We start from the raw sequence: 23,163 nt of genomic DNA on the forward strand, positions 1-23,163 counted from the left end.
CAAAAGACTTGATGACCACAACGAACGACTTAATCAATTAATGGAGAAAGTGGACATACAAAACAATGCGAACTATTCAAGGACAGAATCCAAACCCACAAAGTAGGATTGTGCATGAACCTGCTAATCCACCTGAGATATGTTTTTCAAATAGCCAGTATTAGACTAAATTTTCGGAAATGGACTATTCACAGATTAAAAAAGAGCTCCCAAAATACGATGGAAAAAACCATAAAGGCGATATTGTTTGGGTCAGTGTTGTTGGGGAGCGCCTCTCCCCCCCTCAATCCCATTCCCAATCCGCACTCCGGGCGGGAGCGAATCGAGAGTGGGTTAGGAGCGTGCTCCCTAAAAAAAGAAACACTCCCTGGCTTTTCGAAAGCGTTTTTGGGAGCGTTTAGCCTTTTTTGCAAAATTTTTTTTGCAATGATGTTCCAAATGCAATTTTTTTCAAACAAACAAATAAGTTTTGAGTGGAACAGCTTAATAATCATGTCTATGGCCCTAATATTGATATGCGATTCATGGTAATGTTAAATTCTTAAAGTAAAAGTGACATTCTCCTTAATCTTCATTTTCATCCTTTTACTTAAATTTTTAACATTACCATGAAATGACTCAAGATGTTTGACAGTGGTTCTGACCTCATTGGATTTCATATGGAAAAAGTAGAATTTTAGATTTCATCAAAATCCAGCAGACTTATCAGTGTTTCAAGATTTCAAGATTGCAATGTTTCCATTGAATTTTGTCATGTATTATGGTATGGAACTTGTATTTAATCAAGAGCACCAATCCCTCTATGTACCTTGATGTTAGTGACATTGGTTGTTGAACTCCTCTATCATGACCCTCCTAAAAATGTACGCATCACTCAAACAAAATCTTGACTTGACATGTTATGCTTTTTCTATCTTATGTTAATGCTTAGAGGGTGATATTAATGACAAAGATCCCTATACATATACAAAGGTAATGACAAAGATACCTTTAGATATTAATGCTTAGAGGGTGATATTAATGACAAAGATCTTGATTTTCCAACAAGACTAAAAAATAGACATTTTTCGTGGTGGCAAGAGGCCCAAGCATAAGCAATAGATAATACATTTACTTGTCTTTTCTAGTTTCTTGTAGTTTTTATAACTATTGACTCTTTCATATTTATTATGATATTTTTTTAAACAATATATGACAATTTAAATTTGAAGTTGGCAATTATAACTCATTAGTAATGAATTATGAATATGATGCTTCATAAAAGTTGAGAGTTGTTTCATTTCATTTTATAACATTTCCTTTCATGTTAGATATTATTTGTTGTAATGGTTACACTTAGTTTACAAGTACAACTTCGATGATCAATGATGATAAATGTTATATATTGAATTTTGAAAGCTTGAAACTTTAAGATTGATGAATCATGAGACTCAATATGTTGTATGTTACTATGTTAATAACTTGTGGACGTGGTTGATAAAGATTATAACTTCTAGATTGTTGTTATATGGTTCAATCTATGTTTTTTATATCTAATTCATCATTATACATGTTTTTGTTGACATATATGTATCAAAATATAAAAATATAAAAAATATATACTAGGTTAAGAACTTGTGGACGTGGTTGATAAAGATTATAACTTCTAGATTGTTTTTATATGGTTCAATCTATGTTTTTTATATCTAATTCATCATTATACATGTTTTTGTTGACATATATGTATCAAAATATAAAAAAAATATATTATATATAAAAAAACGCTCCGGGATTCGCTCCCAAACCGGGAGCTTCTGAAAATGTCGCTCCCGCACCCGTTTTCGGTCCCACTCCCTGCTTTCGCTCCTGCTCCCAAGTAAAACTGGTCTGGGTTAATGAAATGGAAGTCATTTTTTAATCAAACCCACCAATATGCGAACGAGAAAAAATCATGACTGCATCCAACAATTTGGAAGCAGAGGCATATGATTGGTTCCTATGGTGGTGGTCTAGCAAATGTGACCCCTGTTTCTTTCATTAGATAACCTTCGTGGATGCCTTGCTAAAAATATTTTACGATGAAGAAAAAGATGATGTCTACAAAAAAATTATTCATCTCAAGATAAAAGGGTCTATAAGCGAAAACACCTATGAGCGGGAAGTATTATCTACAGGACAAAGAGGATTCACTGAATAATAACTACTTAAAATGTATAGATGTGGACTTAAGGAGTATATCCGTGCAAAATTGAAATTGTACAAACCAAAAACTATTGAAGAAGTTAGACATCTGGCAAGCTTATTGAACAAAAACATAAGATCAAAATGTCATCATTCAAGGAAGACGAAGACCAACAACAATACTCAGGTAAAAAAAAATTAAACAAATGTAAGTATTGTGGAGACAAATGGACATCATGACACATATGCCTTAACAATAAATTGTATACTTATGAAGTTGAGAACGAATCAAACACTTCTAGAAATGAGTCCAAAAAAAAAAAATTAAAAAAGAAAAATAATTGTTGCAAGTGCGGAGAAAACTGGACGCCATAACATAAATGTGAAGACACATCCTTACGCTACTATAAAATAGTAGATATAAGGCAAATTGAAGTACAAGAACATGATGAAGAAATCACTGTCACACACAATGGAGATTTTAATCCTGAGGAACCATCATTAGCTACAGTGACATGTGTCCAACAAAATCAGGATGGGAAAAGCAATTCTTCAAAAGGTAAAAAACAACAGGTCACTGTCAAATACATTCCACCACACCTTCGAAAGAAGAGAGACCAATCTCCATGATGAAAGAGCATTAAGCCTTTTACTCTACCAACATGACAAGGAGATTATGCCCTAACACCCTGAAGTTTAAAGGGATCATAAGAGGCAAAAATGTCAATATACTTGTCGATTCTGGCAATACTCACAATTGTATAAACATTGATCTTGCTAGACAACTTGATTTTTATGTATGCCCAATCAGGGACGTAAGCATGACTATCGATATTGGGCAAACGTTCGAAGAAATAAGAGAATTCCATAAGGTTTCAATCCAGATACAAGAACTAGAGCTGCAAATAGAACTATTTGACCTACCACTCAAAGAAATGGATATAGTTCTAGGTGCAAAATGGTTAATACAACTAGGAAGCTATACTACAAACCTTGAAGAACAGTTCATGGAGTTTAACTGGTAAGGACGAAATTATAAATTATATGGTGTTAATGCTTCTAGCTTCTAGGAAGGTATAAATACACATGAAGACTTCACCGGGCACAAACAAAGTTAAAAGTAAAGATGTCATTCCATAGCAACGTGTTCAACTAGAGAAAACCATTCTTGTTATGCTTTGAGGACAAAGCATCTCTAAAGAGGGTGGAAATGTTATGAATAAAAAATCATTAAAAACATTGATTAATAAATAATATTAATAATAAATTAAATAATTAAATTAATTAATGGCCCATTAAGTATGAAAAGGAAAAAGTCAAAAGGTGTGACCACTCACCTTCATGACCAATCAATGCCTATATAGGCACACCGCCACGAAGGATTGTAATCACCATTCAATTTTTAAATACAGTACAATTACTTATTTGACACTTACAAATACAAGATTACACACAATATTCTTGCATAAAGTTTTTGGCTAACAAAACATTTCGAGTTGTTGTAGATTATTTCTAGGACCTACAATTAGCCTCAAAATACTTGGAAATGTGATTAGTACAACAATACGATGCAAATTGGAGGAGGTCGTACAACCATAGGGCCTAGGGCTTCCTTAAATGACAAGTTTTGTGGTGATTTTACCAAAGGTATAACCAATAAATGCAATGTAAATCACATCTGAATGAGGATATTCAATGTTAAATAATTTTTTGGATTTTTTAAATATAATTTTGAATTTTTGGAATTTAAAATTTTTAAGGCTTTTTTGTATTTAAGACTAACTACAAATCTATAAAAGTACAAGGAAAATTTTGATATAATTTTGTAAGTAAAATTATTACAAATTGTTGGAATAAGAATATGATCTTTCTTCCATGAGAGTCAAGGACAGAGAATTATGTCCTCTCTTGATTTGGTATCTCAATGCTTGAGGTATCTTCAAGTGTTAAGTTTCAAGGGGTTGTGAGTACCCAAATTGGTACATTGTTCCATATCATTATTCTATCCAAACTTATTCCAAAGTCGTCGTGTGTGAGTTTGAAGATCAAACCCAAAGATGAGCTTTTTCTAGTGCACAAGAATTTCAATGCCATTTTAGCCAATCTCCAGCTTTATCATTGGCGGGCTTTCCCAATTTTATCTTTAGCAATCTTCCCCATGCATATGATTGACATTTAGGGTTCAGCTTTTACAAGTATGCATGGAGGATGAGGACGATTGTGGGATAGTTTCAGAGTCTTGAGTTGTTATTTTTAGAAACTTGCCACTTTCAATAGCAATTACAATTTTGTGCAGCCATTGTCCAAATGGGCACTCTGAGGTTTTTGAGATTCACGTCTCAGAAAATTTCAATTTTTAGAAAACTAAAATAGAAATTTTATCTTGTTGAGAACTAATCATAGATTTAGACACCCACTACTAATCGTGATGATTAGATAAAGTATACTTATGTTCTTTTTCAGATGGATTGTACATTTCTTGTATACCTACTATGGCAAGCAACCTAGCTGTCAAGTTTAGTGACAATTAGAGGACAATTGTTTTTCTCCAAAAAATAGAAATGGCCCTTCATCTTCTAGTGGCAAAGATGAGTTTAAGGTTTTAAAGGATTTTAAGAAACCCTAATATTAGGTAAAAATTAGTGGTTGTACATTTGTTAGAAGCAATAATGGACTCGGGCAAGTCTATATGATGTCTCATGGTGTTGATTTGACTTATATAAGATAGTTTATTAATGTCCAACAAATGATCGGAAGTAGATCAACAAGACTACTCAATACATAGGTGGTAATACAAAATAGGAGTGTCAAGGTCACTCCTATAGAAGCAAGAAACTGAACTGAAGTAGATCAACAAGACTACTTAATGCATAAGTGGTAATACAAAATAGGAGTGTCAATGTCATTCCTATAAAAGCAAGAAACTAAATTGAACACTAAGTTGCACGAAACGTCGAAACGTTTTAGAGTTTCCGAAACGGGTACGTTTAGAAACGTCACCTCCCAAAAATGGAAACGTCGGTCGAAACATTAGCTGAAACGCAATATATGTTTATATATATAAAAATAAATTTATAAATAAGTGAATAACACATTATCTTGCAAGAAAAAAGGTAATAAGACCCATAGATGACAATTTAGAAGGAAAACCAAGTCTATATTAACTCTCATAAATGATTACATAATGGTCGAGTTTTGGTCAAGTTTCCGCTGAGTTTCGGAGTTTCGGGTACGGGTACGTGTCGAAACGTCGGGTTCCTAGAAGTTTCGTGCAACATAGATTGAACACTATGATTAGTATAGAGATGTGCAATATAGTTGATAATTTGTCGTGGAATAATGTGGCCTAGCGAATGCTACACTTTTTGTGGAGAAAGTGTTGTGTGGTACATGTGACTTGTGGACTAGAAGAGGAGAGTCATTCCTTGGAATGGTTCCATTGTTGGACATTAGGTTCAACGCTCCCCGTGTTTCGCAACAAGGACTGACTGCCTCTCATGGATCCTAACTCTGGCGATTGTAGTGGAGATTAATGACTATGGGTATTGGTCTAACGATAATCGTAATCCCAACAAGTGGTATAAGAGTCAGTACCTTCAGTGTTAGCCTAAAAATTGGAAGGTAGATCCTTAGAACACAAATGGAAAATCAAGGAAGAAGACCTCCAAACCCTCTAAATATGTCTCATCCTCCGTCAAGTCATCATAAGACAATAAAATGTGCAAAGCCCCCATATTCAATGGAACAAACTTTGAAATATGGAAGGTGAGAATGAAGAATTTTTTAATGGCTCAAGGTTTTGAAGTCTGGGAATCAACGGTTATCGGAAGCACAATGGAAGAAGAGTCGTCCAAGGAACATAATGCAATAGAAATAAAGGTAATCTTGAGTGACCTACCAAATTCTATAAAGGTCAAAGTGGAGAAATGTTCATTGGCAAAAGAGCGTTGGGAAAAGCTTCAAGATCTTCATTCAAAAGGATTATTAGTCGTGATCTTTAATCAAGAAGATGATGACAAAGAGCACAAAGATGAACTATAGAAGATAATTGAAAGCAAAGATGAGGGCACCAATTTCATCAAGGAAGATGATGAAGAGATCTTTGAACTTGAAATTGAAATAGATCTCAAGTCAAAACTTGTCGCTGCCCTAGAGAAGATAAGAATGAAAAAGGAAAATGAGGAACTCAAAAAGCAAGTACAAGATGTTGATCATGATCATGACAAGACAAAGAAGGAAGTTTTCATTTTAAGGCATCAAATACAAGAGAGGGATGAGGATCTCAACAAGCTTAAGGAAGAATTGCAGCAAAACAAGAAGAGACATCATCAAGAATTCATATCCATGAAAAATCAATTAGACAAAGCAAAAAGAAAGGAAGACAATTTGGAAATCATCTTAAGCAAAAGTTTGAAAGATCACTAACATTGTCAAGGTGATTTTTGATGTTTATGGTTGCAACAATGAAGCATGGTTGGTGAGGGCCCAATAGTGACAAAAGCAGACATTGAACATATTTCATGAACAAGAAATCTTGTTGAAAGGTATCAACTGGTGGGTTGGATATACTTTTGAAGATGAAGGAAACTCTTCATCACCGTGTCATAGAGAAAATCAAGCACGAGTTGATTTGAAAAATCTTAGCAAGTCAATTGTGAGTCTTATTTTGTCAGGTCCAATTGGTGTTGGCAAATCAAAAGCAACTTATTATTTGATAATATTATTGGATATGAGGAAATCTATGAAGAACCATACGGTCTCAAAATTTGAGCACAACTAACTAATGCAACATAATTGAAAAAGGAGCTAAATTTGGGTTTGATTGGGATTATGGGAAAATGACAGTGGTTATGCGAAGATTAATATCCTATATTGTATAAGGAAGGGAAGACACAATGGTTATGTAATCAATAAGCTTGGGATTTGTAAGAAGACTAAATATTTGCACACACCAAGAGACTCTCTTAGGAATGTTGCAAAGAAAATTTGTTAGACTGATTGGCTTCTCTAATGGCAATATCTTGGTCAACATTTGTACTCTTTGAAAGAATAACTTCGGCGCAAATCACATGTAAACAGACATTTGTCGACGCGTTTCGAACCAACTAGTGTGGTTCATCAACTTGCCCTGACGATGAACCACACTAGTTGGTTCGAAACGCGTCGACAAATGTCTATCTACATGTGATTTATGCCGAAGTTATTCTTTCAAATATTATGGATCACAGAAGCCTCAATTCAACTATTTCTACTCTTGTTCTATCCATAAGGACTCTTTGGATTCAATTAAGATCAAGAATGTCATATGCCTTGATCCTATAGTAGGCTTCACTTGCTTATCATTTGCTTCAAAGATGATACTTTTTCTTTTTCAGTGGCATACAAAGCTCAAGGGGAGCAAGTCTACACCATTTGAAGAAAGAAATGTAAAGATCGTCTTCCACACAAATAGCAATGATATTTTTCTTGGCTTCCAAAAGCAAAAAAGAGAATAAGAATAAAGACAAGAAAGACCAGCACAATGATAGGGGGAGTGTCATACGAAGAGGTTGTCATTGATGTTAGGGGGGTGGGATGATGAAAGGGAAGTATATTGCCATCAATGACAAAGGGGGGGATTATTGAGGTTGTCATTGATTCCAATATAAAATCCTAAGAACCCTTTCTCTTTCCCTATACCCTAGCTCTCATAAATTCCTAAACCCTAAATTATTTGGTAGAAACCCTAGCCTTTGTTGGAGATGTTGTAACCCTATAAACCCTAAGACAATACCTTAAGACATTTATTCTCAAAACCATTTCTACCACCCTAAGAACCATAAAAACCCTACCATAAGAACCATAAAAACTCCGTTGTTGTAATTCTGCTTGTTGTAGCTGAGATTCAAGCTGCAAAAATTCAATGTTTTCTTTTGCATTTTGTAAACAAGTTTGAATATTGGAGAGAGTGTCCCTAGTGATTTGGACCATCTCATCAATAGTGGAATAAATTAGAGTATTTAGCAACTCTAATGCATCATCAAGTCTAGCCATTTTCTCCAACCTTATAAATAATATCTTAAGCTAGAAATTGCACAAAACCCTCTCTTTTTTTTATAGTAGCTGCAACTTACAACCTTTTTTTTGAAAGGCTTCTCTACACACTCTTCAATGAATCTTGATATGCTCTGAAATTCAACTCATTAGCTAGTGCAATCGAATAATATATATACCAATACAGTCTTCAAAGCATATGACAATGAATGATTGTTCAACTATATGAATGAAACACCAACGCATAGGAATATGTGTCAATGCACAGGTCACAGACATTCGAACCTGCTTGCCATACTTTGGATGGATGTTTGAAGTTTTCTTTTTAAAATGTCGTAGACAGTACCCTACAAGCTTTGTCTCAACTATTCTCTTCCTATAGATATTACCAAAAGATCTCCCATAGTTGCTCCTTTCACACGCTTTGTACAATATTTAATATAACATTTGGAACAATCTAAAAGCGCTTCGTAAACCACCGAGGCTCTAAAAGCGCTCTGTAAACCACCGAGGCGGTTCATTCACAATCAACCCAAAGCTTAAGCTTCGTTAAATGTACAACCCTTCAAAGAACTTTCGAATATACCGGTGATGGTGATGGGAGATTTTATACCTGGGCTGAGGCAGAAGTATCCTGTGCATGAATATGTTTTTGTTGTACTTCTCATAGTTGGTTTAATCATTTTCACGCTCGCAGATGCTCAAACATCCCCGAATTTCAATGTTTTGGGAGTGATAATGGTCTCTGGAGCTCTAATAATGGATTCTTTCCTTGGGAATTTACAGGAGGCAATATTTAAAATGAATCCAACCACTTCACAGATGGAAATGTTGTTCTGTTCAATGACAGTTGGGCTACCCCTTTTGATCATACCCATGGGGCTAATGGGTGAGTTGTTTTGAGCATGGACCTCCTGAACCAGCTTCTCTACTTTATCTGGTGCTCATCTTTGAAGTGATGGCGACTTTCGTTGGTCAGCTATCAGTGCTCTGTCTAATCGCAATTTTCGGTGCCGCAACGACTACCATGGTGACCAGCAGCAAGACAGGTTCTTAATTAATGAATCGATTAGAAGGACTTGGCTCAATGCACAGGGATTCAACAGAGTTCAACCAACGCACCAACAGACAACGATGTGGGTATGCAGGCTAGAACGTTATGTGTATAAGTGATGCACAGATGTCAGGGCCTTCGAGTGGACAGAGCATCAGAAAGCATATCGTTAGAATAGACAGAGCGTCAAAAAGGAGTTACTAAGGTAGAGAATGCAGCTAAAATATAGCTGATAGGATATTCATCAAATGCAAGTTACTAAGGCAGAGAATGCAGCTAAAATATAGCTGATAGGATATTCATCAAATGCAGGACTCATAGCCGAACTTTCATGCACATAGAAATCACAAAATCAATGGCTCAAAATGAAGCAAGGCAGGAGAACGCCTGCTCTAATACTATGTTAAACACATACATGGCAAAGGCAGAATATGAATGATAAACATTGAATTACATATATTATTGACATGATATACATTTATAGTACATTAGAGTGGCTGTTGGATTCCATATTCCAAGGTCTCTTGGACTCTAGTGGCTATTCACATTCCACACCAACCCATAGAGGATTAGGTGTTCAACATTGCAGAGGAGAGTTCAAACCTATAGTTGCACTTTATTGCAGACTCTCTGTGGAAATTTTGAGTTACAGTCTTTGTTGTAGTTGCAGACCTGTGAACCTTGCCTCATGAACCTGTGGAAGCAATTTGGACTATAGCTATTTCTCAAAACGGGCCAGTAGAAACAATTCGGCCTGTAGTGAAGACTATTGTCTAGAGGATCTCTGGAAAACTCTACTTTGCAGACCTTCTTTTGGACCTATGTTATTTTGCAGGCTTGTTAAGACTCCTCTTTTTTATAGACCTGTGGAAGGTCATTTTTCGGTTCTTTAGAAATTTTGCTACAAACTATGCAAACAACCTATGGTGGATTCCTTTTTAGTTGTGTTATAGACCATGAGAAGTGGTCTCAAACCTAAAGATGCATCTCGAAGAGCATTTTTGCAGACATACTTTCTATCTATTGAAAAGCGTCGATCTGGCCCATATTGGAGTCACAGTTTTGGATTAGGATTGAATTTGCTAGCACTAAGCAGTCTATTGTGGATAATTTGTAACAGACTTGACGATTTTTTTTTAAGGACACTTGAGGAGACCCTGTGACATTTGAGTAGACCTTTTGGAGCACATCATTGAAGAACCTGTGTAGCAACAGTATTAAAGCATTACCTAGGCAATTGTGTTGAGAACATCTTGTTGGGGCAAGCATTGTTAAAGACCTTTTTAGAACCTAACTTAGAGGCATTAGTGGAGACCTTGATGCATGATTGAAGCCCTCATGGAGTAACCTTGAAGGAAGTTGTTTGGGTATCATGAAAAGTCTTGGAGACACCTTCTGTGGATGCTAAAGTTGTCATTGATGAACAAAGGGTTATTGGAGATTAATTGAGGGAATTGTCGAATATTATAAAGGCTTGTTGCAAAAGTTATTGGAAACCTTGAAGAACCACTTGTACCTATATTGAAGGAGAGGGTTGGTTCCCTAGAGGATTGGAGTCCTCAAGAAGACCAAGTTGGTGCTTGGTGGAACACAAGGTTGGAACCTTCAAGTGTAGGTTGGAACCTGGATAATTTGAAGATTGGAGTCTTCATCTAGGGTTGGAGCCCTAAACTATTGTTATGCAGATTCATTGTAAAAAGAGGATTAGAGTCCTCATTATATCTTAATTAATAAATTTATTTATCAGTTATCGTTCATTTTGTGTTCTATCTAAGTGATCTTAACTGGTAAAATAACAATTGTAAAAGGAAATATTGATTCACCGACCCTCTCAGTATTTCCAACAATTGTTGGAATCACGATTGTCATTAGACTAAAACCCGCAAGCATTAATCTTCAACAATTGTTCAACTAGTCTTCAACAATTCTTCCAAATGTCTTTAATGCGTTGCGCCAAGATATTCTCCAAGGTGTTCAAATGCTCTTCAAATGTTGCTCCAATGTCTGGTCCAAGATCAGTCTTCAATGCTTTAAGGGCTCTTCAATACAAGACTGCTTCAACAAGGTGTCTAAAATAAACTAGGCTCAAGAACTCTCCAAGTTGCTACAAAAGGTCTTTAAGATGCTCTCCAAACAAGTCTTCAAGATTGCCTTCAAGATGTGATTGTGTGTACTCTGCTCCAAAATAATGTATCTGCTTCATAGGTATGAATATTTTTTTTCAACACAGATTATCTTCAAGACCCAAATTTATACAAGGTCTGCAAATAATCCAAAAACTGTAGCTCTAATAAGGTCTGCAACTTATAAAAAAATGTGATTCCAAAAGAATCTGCAAAAACCAAAACTGAAATTCTCCACAGGCTCACAAGCGAGTCTTCATAAATCTGATGTGTAATTCACACCAGGTCCGAATATAGATCCCAATGCACACTTTTTGTGCCACAGATGCAAGTTGCAGGTCCGAAAAAGTTGTCTGCAACAAGGTGTCCTCATATCTGAAATAAGGGCACCTCAGGTCTGAAATGTAATGTCTCCACAGATCCGCAAGAACAAAACTTATATATGTCTGCAATAAGGTCTCCACAAAATCCGCAAGAGAGCTTTTATATATCTACAATAAGATCACCACAAATCCACAAGAGGGTTTTTCATAGGTCTGCAATTTTTTTTACAGGTCTGCAAGCTTCAGATGCATTAGTCTACTACCTCATTCTTGCTACTTCACCGAATGTTCTGCACTTGCTTGATTGTCAAATGGAGAGGCATTGTTGCCAATATATAGTGTTTAGCATATATACGAATAGACATGTCTTTTGAAGAGTTATGTGAGCTGACTTATGTAGGCTCATCAATTTATTTTTTGATGTATTTTCCTTAAAAAAAAATTGATTCTTCTTAATGACAAGGATTTTGGGAGATTGTAAGTACCCATTAGAAAGGTTTAAAGGTCCTTCATTAGCTGGTGTAAGTGCCACATCAGAATTTTGTTTTTAATGCCACAAGTAAATTATTTTTTTATGATGATCTTTAGAATTTGTGGCAGCCTTTAGGAATTTATGGTAAGGTTATCTAGAATAGGTCCTTTAGGATTTGGATGGGCCAAGGTATTGGGGTAAGGGCATCATCAAGAACAAGGGTTCCTAGGATTAGGTTTAGTTTTTTAATTTATTAGGGTTGGGGTATCATCAAGAGCAAAGATTTCTTCAACAATTCATTTAGGGCTTTACGCCTACATTGCATGGTTGCATACACTTTGGGACTTCTTCAATCTTAATAGGGTTTGCTTCTTGGTTTCTAGTTAGAGTTTTTACCTAGGGTTTCGTCTACGGTAGGCTTCAACAATGCACCTAGGTTGCCATCTTATTGACATCAATGACAACTTTATCCAACATCCATTACTTGCTAGCTTAACACATATCCTATCCTTAGCCTATGAAGACATGTGCCCTACATGATGTTATGCACATGCTTTCCTTGAGGGGAATCTTTGACTTGTTGACTTATCTTTTCTCCAAAAGAAAAAGCATCCCACTTTAAGAAATTTGACTTATTTCTCCAAAAGTAAAAGCTTCCATACTAGGAAAGTTGTCTTATTATCTTTTCTACAAAAATACAAGTCTTCCATAGCCTTGTTAGAATATTTTTTCATAAAGCAAAAGCCTTCTATGTTTAGAGAAGCAAGCTTTACTTGGACATTCCACTTTTCCACCTTTAGCACGCTTTCCCTTTGTCTTATCTTCCCTAAGAGAGCACCCTATTTGGAGAAGATTTCACTTTTTTTCATTCTTCTTGCCTCTATTCACTCTAGCTTATGCACCGTACTTGGAGGAGATGTTTTATGTAAATGTTAATGGCTATCTTGGAGAGACTTCCTCCACATATGGTAGTCACTAGTGCCCCTTAGCTGGAATTGTTTTTCTTGGAGTTTTGCTCTCTTCTTTATTCTATTCTTTGCAAAAGCAAATGCTTTCTTTAACCAATCACAATTCTCTTGTAAACTACTAAGCTCATTCTATAAGAGCTTGAGAGTGCGTCTATAACAATAGATAGTAATTTCACTTGAGTCCCCCTTTGTTCATCCTCTGTTCTTGTTCAAGTGACTTGTGAAAGGGCATACCAGCCTAGGAGTTGAGAGTCCTTGCGTTCTGTCCAAGAGAATTCATCCCTGGAGTTCATGTAAGAAAGTACCAAAGAAGTGATCGTTGTCTCCCAAAATTATCTGAGCTTGACACTGATTACCCAGAAAGTTGTACACACATCTATTGGAATAAAGGTACCAAGTTATTGGCGTCTAAATCCCACCTTTACAGTGTGTCTGCTTGTTGATTATTAAATTAGTTATCGTGGGAATCACTCCTGCATAGCAAAGGTTATTTATATTCACTCCATAGCCCAATGGATTCAGGAATACCAGTCTAGACTCTAATCTATAATTTTGAGTGCTGGATGTTCCCTGTTTTTGACATTTTTACCACAGACCTGCACTTTAACAGCATTAATTTGAGATGATTTTGAGGCAGCTTTGCATGGATTCAAAGGCAGAATTGGTAAGTGTAAATCAGCATTTTACCTCTGATTTTTGACATAACAGCAAGATCTCTTCCCAGTTTGGAAGAATATTCTGTTTTCCACAATGATATTTTATCTCCAAAGTGCACAGAGAATCCTCTTCTTGACTGGCAAGCACCAACCCAAAGTGCAGATGGAGCATACAATAGGTGACAGCGTACCCTCTCTAAGTTACCATTCAGCCAGACAGTTTCAAGTGTTGACAAGCCCCTTCAGTTTTTGATGTCCCAATGTAAAATTCAAGAGAAAGGACATTTAAAATGTGTTTCCTACATTCAATAATTCATTTAGTCATGACATATAAGAAAGGTAGCTCAAATAAAATCGTTGATCTCCTATGCAAACACCCTGTCAAGGCCCTTTCTATCTTAGATCTAAGATGTGCAGCCTATGAGGACTGGGAATCACAAGATACTACAAACCCTTACTTTGGTCCAGAGATGGAAACTACCCAGTGACCCACCATGGTTAATCAAACCATCTTATAAGACTACACAGTTTGGGGTGGCATGTTGTACAAGCTAAATTAGTTGTGTTTCCAGATGGATCAACTTTCTTTCTTTTTATCAAGGAGGCCTGCTCTTCATCCTATGAGGGCATTTTGGTGTACAGAAAACTTTGTCACACTTGCAAAGGTACTTATTTTTGCCTGCCATGCAAAAACAAGTGGAAGGTTACATCTAGAGATGTTCCAATTGTAGCCAAAACAAACCTGTTTGTAGGAAGCTTGGGTTGCACCAACATTTGCCAGTGTCATCGAGGGATTGCAAAGCCATCTCCGTGGATTTTACCAGTGGTCTACCAACCACTGAGTGAAAACATGATTGCATAGTTGTGTTAGTATGCAAATTTTCCAAAATAACAATTTTCATACCAATGTAACAAATCCATTGATGATCCTATATCTGCAACACTTTTCTTCCAGCTTGTCTGGAGTAATCTTTAATTACCATTGACCATCATTTCCGATCATGACTACAGATTTCTCAAACACTTTTGCAAATCCTTGTGGAAGCTGTTATGCTATTACCTTTGGTTTTCCAATGCATTTCATCCACCAATAGATCACCAAACATGGTTGCGATCAAACCTTTGTTAAGGCTCTTTGCATCTACCACAAGCAGAATGAACTATGGGACTGGTACTGGCAGAGTTGTGCAGCACAACTAGAATAAAGCCACTCATGTCTCTACAAAGCACTCTCCTTTTGAAGTTTGGTTTGGCTTTCAACCTCTTGCTCCTTATGAAATTCTAGTCGCTCTCCGAACTACATCCACATCCCCACCAACAAAAAGAGGAAGACAAAGCTTCTTTTTATGCATAACTTGCCCAAGTATTATAGACTGTGAGTCCCTGGACAATCACAAAGTCTGAGACCACCTTGGTATGAGTTGTAAACCTTAACTTTAATGAGGTTTTTTCATGATCCACTGACGAGTTGTCAATGAGATCTAGATCTAGAATGGTCCAACTGATGTACTATAAATTCAGATCCCAATATCAATACAATGAGTTAAGACAATGGCTTAAGGCCTTTTCCGCCACTTTGCTTGTCTTGTCTTGCTTGCTCCAGTTCTAAGCATGTTTTCAGAGACAACGAAGTTATGAGAGGTTCATTGTGATTCATGTTGCTTTGAATGTAAATTCATGGAAGTGATCCATCGGAGGCTATTGAAGAGCCAGTGATAATAAGTTTCTTGCTGTATTGGATATATAATAAAAGAGCCACCATGCTAGTAAGGTTTTCAGTCAATAAGGCATAACTCACAGAGAGCACCAAATCTCCACATCTCCTTTACTCAATGCCCATATGAACAGTGGTTCCCCACACCCTAACGGAGCATGAAAGGGATTGATTAAGGAAGCATACTTTGAAGAAGAGGGATCTGAATTCAACAGGAATTTATCCAGCAACCTGGAGGAGGAATTGTATCTCTACAATGAGCTATCTCAAACAGGTGCACGCATCGCCGGAAGAAGGTATCACTATTATGGCTTTTAAAATTATGTTTTTTACCTCCTGCACGCTGTCATATATCGTTGTTCAGATCATGCAACCCAAGCTCCCTAGACTTTTGTTCTTTTTCTACATATACATGGTACACCCCTGATTCCAATCACATTTACAGCCAACCCTGTGAGCACAACAGCCCATGTGTTCACAAAAGGAGGCACTGGAATTGGCAATAAAGTTTGATTAGTTGTCGGAGGCACGTGCTATAGAGAAATACGGCCACTTTACTGCCCATCTTACAGGTCCTGGCATTGTTTTCATCAAAAGTTTACCATTTCATAGCCTTTCTCCAGAATAGCATGGGTGTGATCTTGGAAGTGAGGCAAAACAGTTGATAGATGCATTTGGAAAATCAATACTCCTGTTTCAGCTGTTACATGAAGAACATCACTTTCATTATAAGTAGATTGGCTGATTAAGCCTATTTTGTAAAAGAGGGTTCGAATATTTTTGGTGAGCTTGAAAGGGGTTTGATGTTTGAAAATTTATGTTACAACTATTTTTCTTTGTAGAAGGTTTGATAGCAAAACAAAGAGAAAGGAAGCTTAAAGCTTCATGTACATTCTCAAATAAATAATTTAATAAATTATCATTTTCTCTTCGTCATGTCTTAAGCCACCCCGAAATTGAATAAGGGGGGCCCATGGACATTTGTGGATGTGTATGATTTTTGATGTGTGGCACTTTCTTTTGTGTTTCATTTTGGCATTTACTTAACATTGTCACAACAATTATGGAGTAATAAGATGTTAAAATCAAATTGGTTATGCACGTGTAAGAAGAGGACAAAAAGGTGCTTGGAGCATTAGCAAAACATCAAAAACAACAGTCTTTTGAAGCGTTAAATTCATCTATACATTGTAAAAATTGGAGGAGAAATATTTGAATTTGAAGCATTACAAAGGGTAAAGCTGTAAATCCTTTCAAGACAATAAAGTGTTTTCTAAGTCAAAAATCAATTGCGACCTGCCTTAAATTGAATGAGGTCAAGGAAGTCAATTATTGTAATCACATTTTAGGGTACATGATTGATAGTACCTGATACCCTAAGTGTTGATAAGTGGTTGTCATTGATGTCAACCCAAGCAATACCAGGAGCTAACCCAATCTTCGTCGACAAATTTGGCATCGAAATTCGTGGTTTCTTGTCTCCTAATCTATCTAGTTAGATTCTCCTCGAAAAGATCTTTCTGATGATATGTGGTACCCCACACAGTTATTTACGGTTTGAAAGTTATTTGCATTTTAAGTAGAAGCCACGGTTTTGTGGGCTAAAACCCCAGAGGGTAGTGACATGACACCTTATCATTAATCCACCTACGGTTGTCAATATATGACAATAATTCTCACCGCAATCTCAATGTGTATAAGTTGAATAACTTCAAGAACCAAAGGCAATAACCCAATCATTGACCTCACAGCCTTGGTAGGACCAAATGCACTAAGCCAACCATTGGTTTGCTCATTGTTAACATCAAATTTAAGGCTTTTATTAAGATTTATGAAGTAATAACATTGTAAAATGCATCAAAATGTTTTGCATCAACAAGAAGGTATCTGCCATAAATAGAAAAGCCCAATTCATTTACCAAAAAGCCTAGCAGTCTTCTTACTTGGGTCTCAAGGCATGTAAAAATTAAACATCAAGTTAATTTGTACTCCAACGTTTAATCCTTGCACCTAAGAATGCTAGGAATCTCTTATGATATAAGACATTGGTTATTCAATTTCTTAGTATCTTGAAACCTCTAACTCTTCCAACGTTCATATTTACAAGCCCCTTCCAATTAAACCTTAGTCTATAAAAGAGACAATATACATCATTCTCCATAATGTACTTTTATATGACTCATCCGTAAGATTACTTCTGAAATTATTTTCGGTCATCCCTGAGGAAGTAACACAGATCATTAGTAAGGGACAGGGTTTGATCTCTTTTGAAAGTTTAATTTTGCTAGAGACTCATTTGAGTGTAGGACATCAGCCTTATGAAAATGACACAGAAGTGAGGGCTTATTACATTATTTTTTTGGGATCTGGTGATTCGTTGGATATGCTGTTCTGAAGTTTGATGGGTAAGGCCACAGGCTTGTTTTAGCCATAATCCTTTCAAAAGGGTGTTTCTCATTTGTGGCTACAAGAGAGAAGCTTCATTAAGGCAGTGAGGTAGCATAAGCGTCTCATTTGCTGCCACAAGAGACACATTTTCTTAAGGTAGTCTCGGTGACAAAGATTAGCAAGGTCCTTTTTATACAGTCCACATGATCATCAAAAACCTTACCCTACAGTGAAGCAGTCAAATAAAAGAAAAGGAGAACTACAGCACTAAACAGTGGCACGAGTACAGGACAGTTTCATTTACAAATTGTTTCATCGTCAAGGATAGCAAAAGAGCAGTAAGGGTTGTGTGTTCAAGCATCAAGACTTCAAGGTGACAAAGACAACATTGCAGTACATTCTTCCTGCATCAAGGTAAGTTTGTATAAATTTGTTTTGACATTTGTTGTGTATCTCTTATTTGCAGGTACACTCAAATGGGGAGGTAAGTATCTTTGGTACTGGGTCATTGTCTTTTGTTTTGGGAGATAAGAGATTTGTGTGTTTCTTTCCAGGTATAAGACACATGCAGTGACAGCAGTGAATCCTACGGCAGTGACAATAAGATCGAAGATATCAAAGCAGTGAGACCTTCTTCAGTTCAGTACAATCATCAAGAAGGGGGTAGACACATTATCAAAGGCAGAAGCATGTTTCATGATTGAAGGGCAGACTGTTGTGGGACAGTGCAAAGGTTGGTATCTCTCAGTGTTTCAGAACATCAGATACATCAATTTCGTCACCAGCTTCAAATCCGCAACAAGGCAGAAGAGACATTCATTGTATAAAATTTGTAAGTCTTGTAGGAGTCTGTGTCATTGCCTAAAGTTGAAGAAGGCAATGTTGTTTTGGGATAAGGACTATGCTTTGTGGTTGGAACAAGGGTTATTGGTTTGTCGGGACAAGGGTTTAATGTTGTTACTCAGTGACCAGTCAAAGAAAATCATTGAAATATCATTGTAACTTGGATCATTGTCCCTAGTACGGGAGTCCACACTTTTAGTTTATTTTTGTCTTTATAGGGTGGTACAGTGGTGCTAGGCTAGTGAATGAAGTCACCTTCAAATTGGAGCATGTAAAACCTTCACGGTGGTAGGGTGGTGCTAGGGCGAGTTGTGGCTCGCTACAATGTTGGGACGTCCTTTCAGTTGATTGCTGATAAAACTAGGGCATTGGGGCTGTTAGCTCTGCTATACAACGAGGATTTTCCATGGTCAGATACAGGCTTGGTCTACTTGGTTGTGCTCAAAAGGGTTCAAAATCCTCTTAAGGATCATTCAAAGTCAAAACCATCGCAAGAGGAAAGCCCTCAGGAGAGCAGAAATACACTCTCGGAAGGCAAAAAACACTCCAAAACCATGAAAAAACCAAAATCACAAGCTTAGCAGTCCAAATGCATGACAGTCGTTCGATCTGGCCGATCAATGGTCCAAATCTAATAGGCAGATCGCATCGGCAGATCTGATCGGCACAGGCAGGCAGTGGCAATCGGCGGAGGCGAATCGGCGGTATCGGCACGGACAGAAGGGGCATTGCGATTGCGATCAACGATGCAATGTGGACCGTCGATCACATGCGCGGATCGACGACCCACATCGCATCGCTATATCGCTATCGGCAAAAACCAAAGGAGGACTTACGAAGGGGCATAGGACACTGCCGATCAGCGATCGCTGATGATCGGATCGGCGGGTCGCATCGGCGGAGGCTATCGGCGCAAACAAAATACAAAGGAACCTTGGGGCAGTGCGATAGCGATGAAACCGGACCCGATGGGTTTCCGGAATGAAATTGTTTAAATATTTGAAGTCCGGAGGGAGGCCTTTCTTATGTATTTCCCGTGTTTTTCAAGTATTTCAAGGAACAAAGGGAACAAAGGGACCAGGCCGAGTGCGACATGTGATAGCGACCCAAGGGCGGACTCGATAGATAGTTAAACCATACTTGAGGACTTTTGAAGTCCGAAAGAAGCAGAATGGGCAGGATTTCTCAGTATTACAACATTTTCTGTATACAACAGAAAACAATCACTATTAAGCATTTTTCAAGAGGTCACAGCACCTAAAAAAGGCCGAGAGACAAAGACAGAAGGTTGGAAGTGGAAAGGCGACAGCACAACACGATGCAGCCCGCAACAGAAGTGATCAAGGAGCATAGACAGCGCAACATAGCCATTTCATATTCCCGAAAGGACGAAGGTGGCCAGTGTTCACCACTCCACGCAGTTACTCTTCAACCACCGCATTCAACAAACAGGATGGCCGAGAAGGGAAAGGACAAGACTCGGGCAGATCAGCACATCCAGCAGTTAAGGGATTTCATCTTTTACAACACTCCACCTGCTCGAGGAGTACAACAGAGCACCAAAGAACGTCAAATTCATTCATGGAAACAAGCAGATTGCAGCAGAGACTCCATCAGAAGAGTTAAAGCGGTTGGTGGTCCATTATGACCCCTCCATGCATAGAACAGCAGAATATCTTTGTAATCAAACTCTATATATACCCAGAAAATAGATGTAATCAAGGTTGATGGTTGTAGTTTTGATATAAGGTTCAACTTCTGGAGACTGTAACTACTTTGATACTTGCAGCGTCTGGTCTTCATTTTTAGCTAATACAAACTTCTTTTGCTGTTAATTGCTCACTGTCCACTTCTATTTTGTTCTAGGTTGTGCCTGTTATGCATTTTTTCATGTGCTCTTGATATTTAGCATCAAAGGGGCTGTCATCCCACCTCTGTATTAAAGTCTAGTATGTATCATTGAATGTGTTATGCAGATTTCTGTTTACTTAATGCCAGAGAGCTGTCATCCTGTCTGTGCTTTAGGAAATAGATTTGCAGACTTCCTTACTGGTTGCAGCCGGCCATCACATGGTCTTGTGCATCTGCTAGTGTGGTCAGTATTCTCCGTATTCACCCAATCCTCAAACTGTGAGTAATTGGTGGTCTAAAGCCTTTTAGTCTGGGGGTGTTCACCCATGTCTGAAGTTAAGCATAGTAGAAGTGGTTATCTGGCTTGGACAAGCATCATTCCTTCCATTCATCCATCTCCAACATTTTGTTGAGTTTGTAATGTTCCCGAGCATCTCCGAGATACAACCTAGGAGAGTTTCTTGGGGTGATAACATTAAATGGCGTCGTTGCCGGGGAGAGGAGATTGAAGCTCAACTTCCCTGGGAGACGACACAGTTCCAGATTTTGATGATAGACAAAGTCTGGGCACATTTCTGGTTGTAATCATCTATCTGGCGACTCCACTGGAGGAAGACCATCCTTTGGCGACTCCACATCACAGTCCTGGCTCAGTTTGTGAGACATGCTCGAAGAAATCCTCAGACATCACCAGCTGAACCAGTGCCTGACCCTGAGAAGATCGTTAAGCAGAAGAAAACTTCACAGAAAGGAGCATCAGGATCAGGTAAGCCTAAAAAATCCCATGTATCTCTGCTAGTGAAGAAATACCTTCAGAGATTCATAGAGCTCCTTGTTCAATAAGTCCCCCATATAGTCCATCAGTGCCCTCTTGCTCTGTTGTTCATTTCTCGGCCTTCTATCATCCAAACGACCAATACCCTTCCACCTTTCCCAGTCATGGCAGGCCAGCAAGCACCTACAAAGATAGAAAGAATCGTTGCTGCTAGGTATGGACCCCTGGTCTTGCCTGTCCCTTTAAATGCCATGCCTGCAGGAGATTATTAGAAATATATGCCTAAGTTTACTGGTGCAGAGGGAGTATCAGCTGAAGAACATCTAGAGTCCTTTTATAGCTACGCTGATAATCTAGATATTAATGAAAATGATGTGTGGATGAGGGTTTTCGTTCAAAGCCTAGATGGGGAGGCTAGAAAATGGTTCAGAGAATTAACCCCTAGGTCTATAGCAGACATTGAGGCCTTAGATGATGTGTTCCTAAAGCATTGGGGGGATAATAAAGATCTGCTCTACTACCATACTGAATTTGGGAACTTGCAGAGGGAGAATGGTGAGTTGTTGTTTGATTTCAACATCAGATTCAATCATATGTACAGCAAAATGCCAGCTGAAGTGAAACCCACCCCTACTTCTGCTATGCTCACTTATGCCAATGCCTTTGACTCTCAATTCTGCCTGCTATTAAGAGAAAGAAGATGTGCTTCTTTGGCTGATATGCAAGATGCAGCCTTTGAAGTAGAATCAAACATCATAGCTGCAGAGAGGCTCGGAGGTGATGCTGATAGGAGAAGACAGGGAGGAGAGCTCTCATCATCCTCTGATCCTAAGATCGATAAATTGGCCAGGATGATAGAGTCATTGGCCTCTGAAGTTTCCAAATTAATGGCTGAGCAGCATTCTGAGGAAGCAGGAGCTCCTAGTACCTTTGCTCTTCCAAAGCCAAATCTATATAGAGGAGCAAAGGAGCAGCTGCAGATTTTGCAAAGAAACAAAGATGCAAACGAAGACAAAAGGGTGAAGACCCTTTTTCAGAATATAGTCATGGAGGAAGAGCGTGTTGAAGAAGAGGATGAGGTCCATGGTTTGGAAGATAAGGGCAGTGCCCCTTTCTTAACCCGAGCTGCTTATGAAAGGTCATTATCCAGAGGCACTACTCGTGAGTTTGTTGTACCTGCAAAACAACAAGCTCATCAGCAGAAGCAGTCAGCAGCAGGTCCCACCATCCTCGAAGAGTCTGAGCCTAAAGCCAGCCCTTCTTCTAATGACTATGCAGATCTGTAAACTGGCCAACCTGTTGTTATCCCCAGTCCAGTGATTAAACAGGGAGAAGAAAGCTCCCCATCATCTCATGCTTCTTCGTCTGTTCAGAAGACAATCCCTCATAGTTGCCTCCTAGACACTGAGGCAGGCCATAACTTGATGCCCAACGCTGATACTGATAATCTCAGTCTTGATATTCTGATGCCTGTCCAATCGGCCTCCACACAGCTTGAAAGGGCAGCTTGCCAAATCACAGAGGAAGAGGATGCACAGTTTTGGGACTCCTCCTTGGATGTGGACTATTCTAAGAAAGCTACGAAAGCAGGTGAAGTCTTTGTGTACCACACACAAGAATGCATCAATTCACCATTTATATTAATTGTGCAGGCCACAAATGACACAGTCAAGTACACAGCAGCCATTGTTATTCAGCAGGCGTACAAAGGCTTCCACGAAGAACATCCAAGGATGAGAGCATACAAAGAGGGGGTGAAATATAAGCCATCTCTACCTGATAAGAGACCAAATGCCCTAAACT

The sequence above is a fragment of the Pinus tabuliformis genome, chromosome 5_2 (genome assembly GCF_031772625.1).
Source record: "Pinus tabuliformis cultivar Carrire ecotype Pingquan chromosome 5_2, CPIR1, whole genome shotgun sequence".
Taxonomy (NCBI): domain Eukaryota; kingdom Viridiplantae; phylum Streptophyta; class Pinopsida; order Pinales; family Pinaceae; genus Pinus; species Pinus tabuliformis.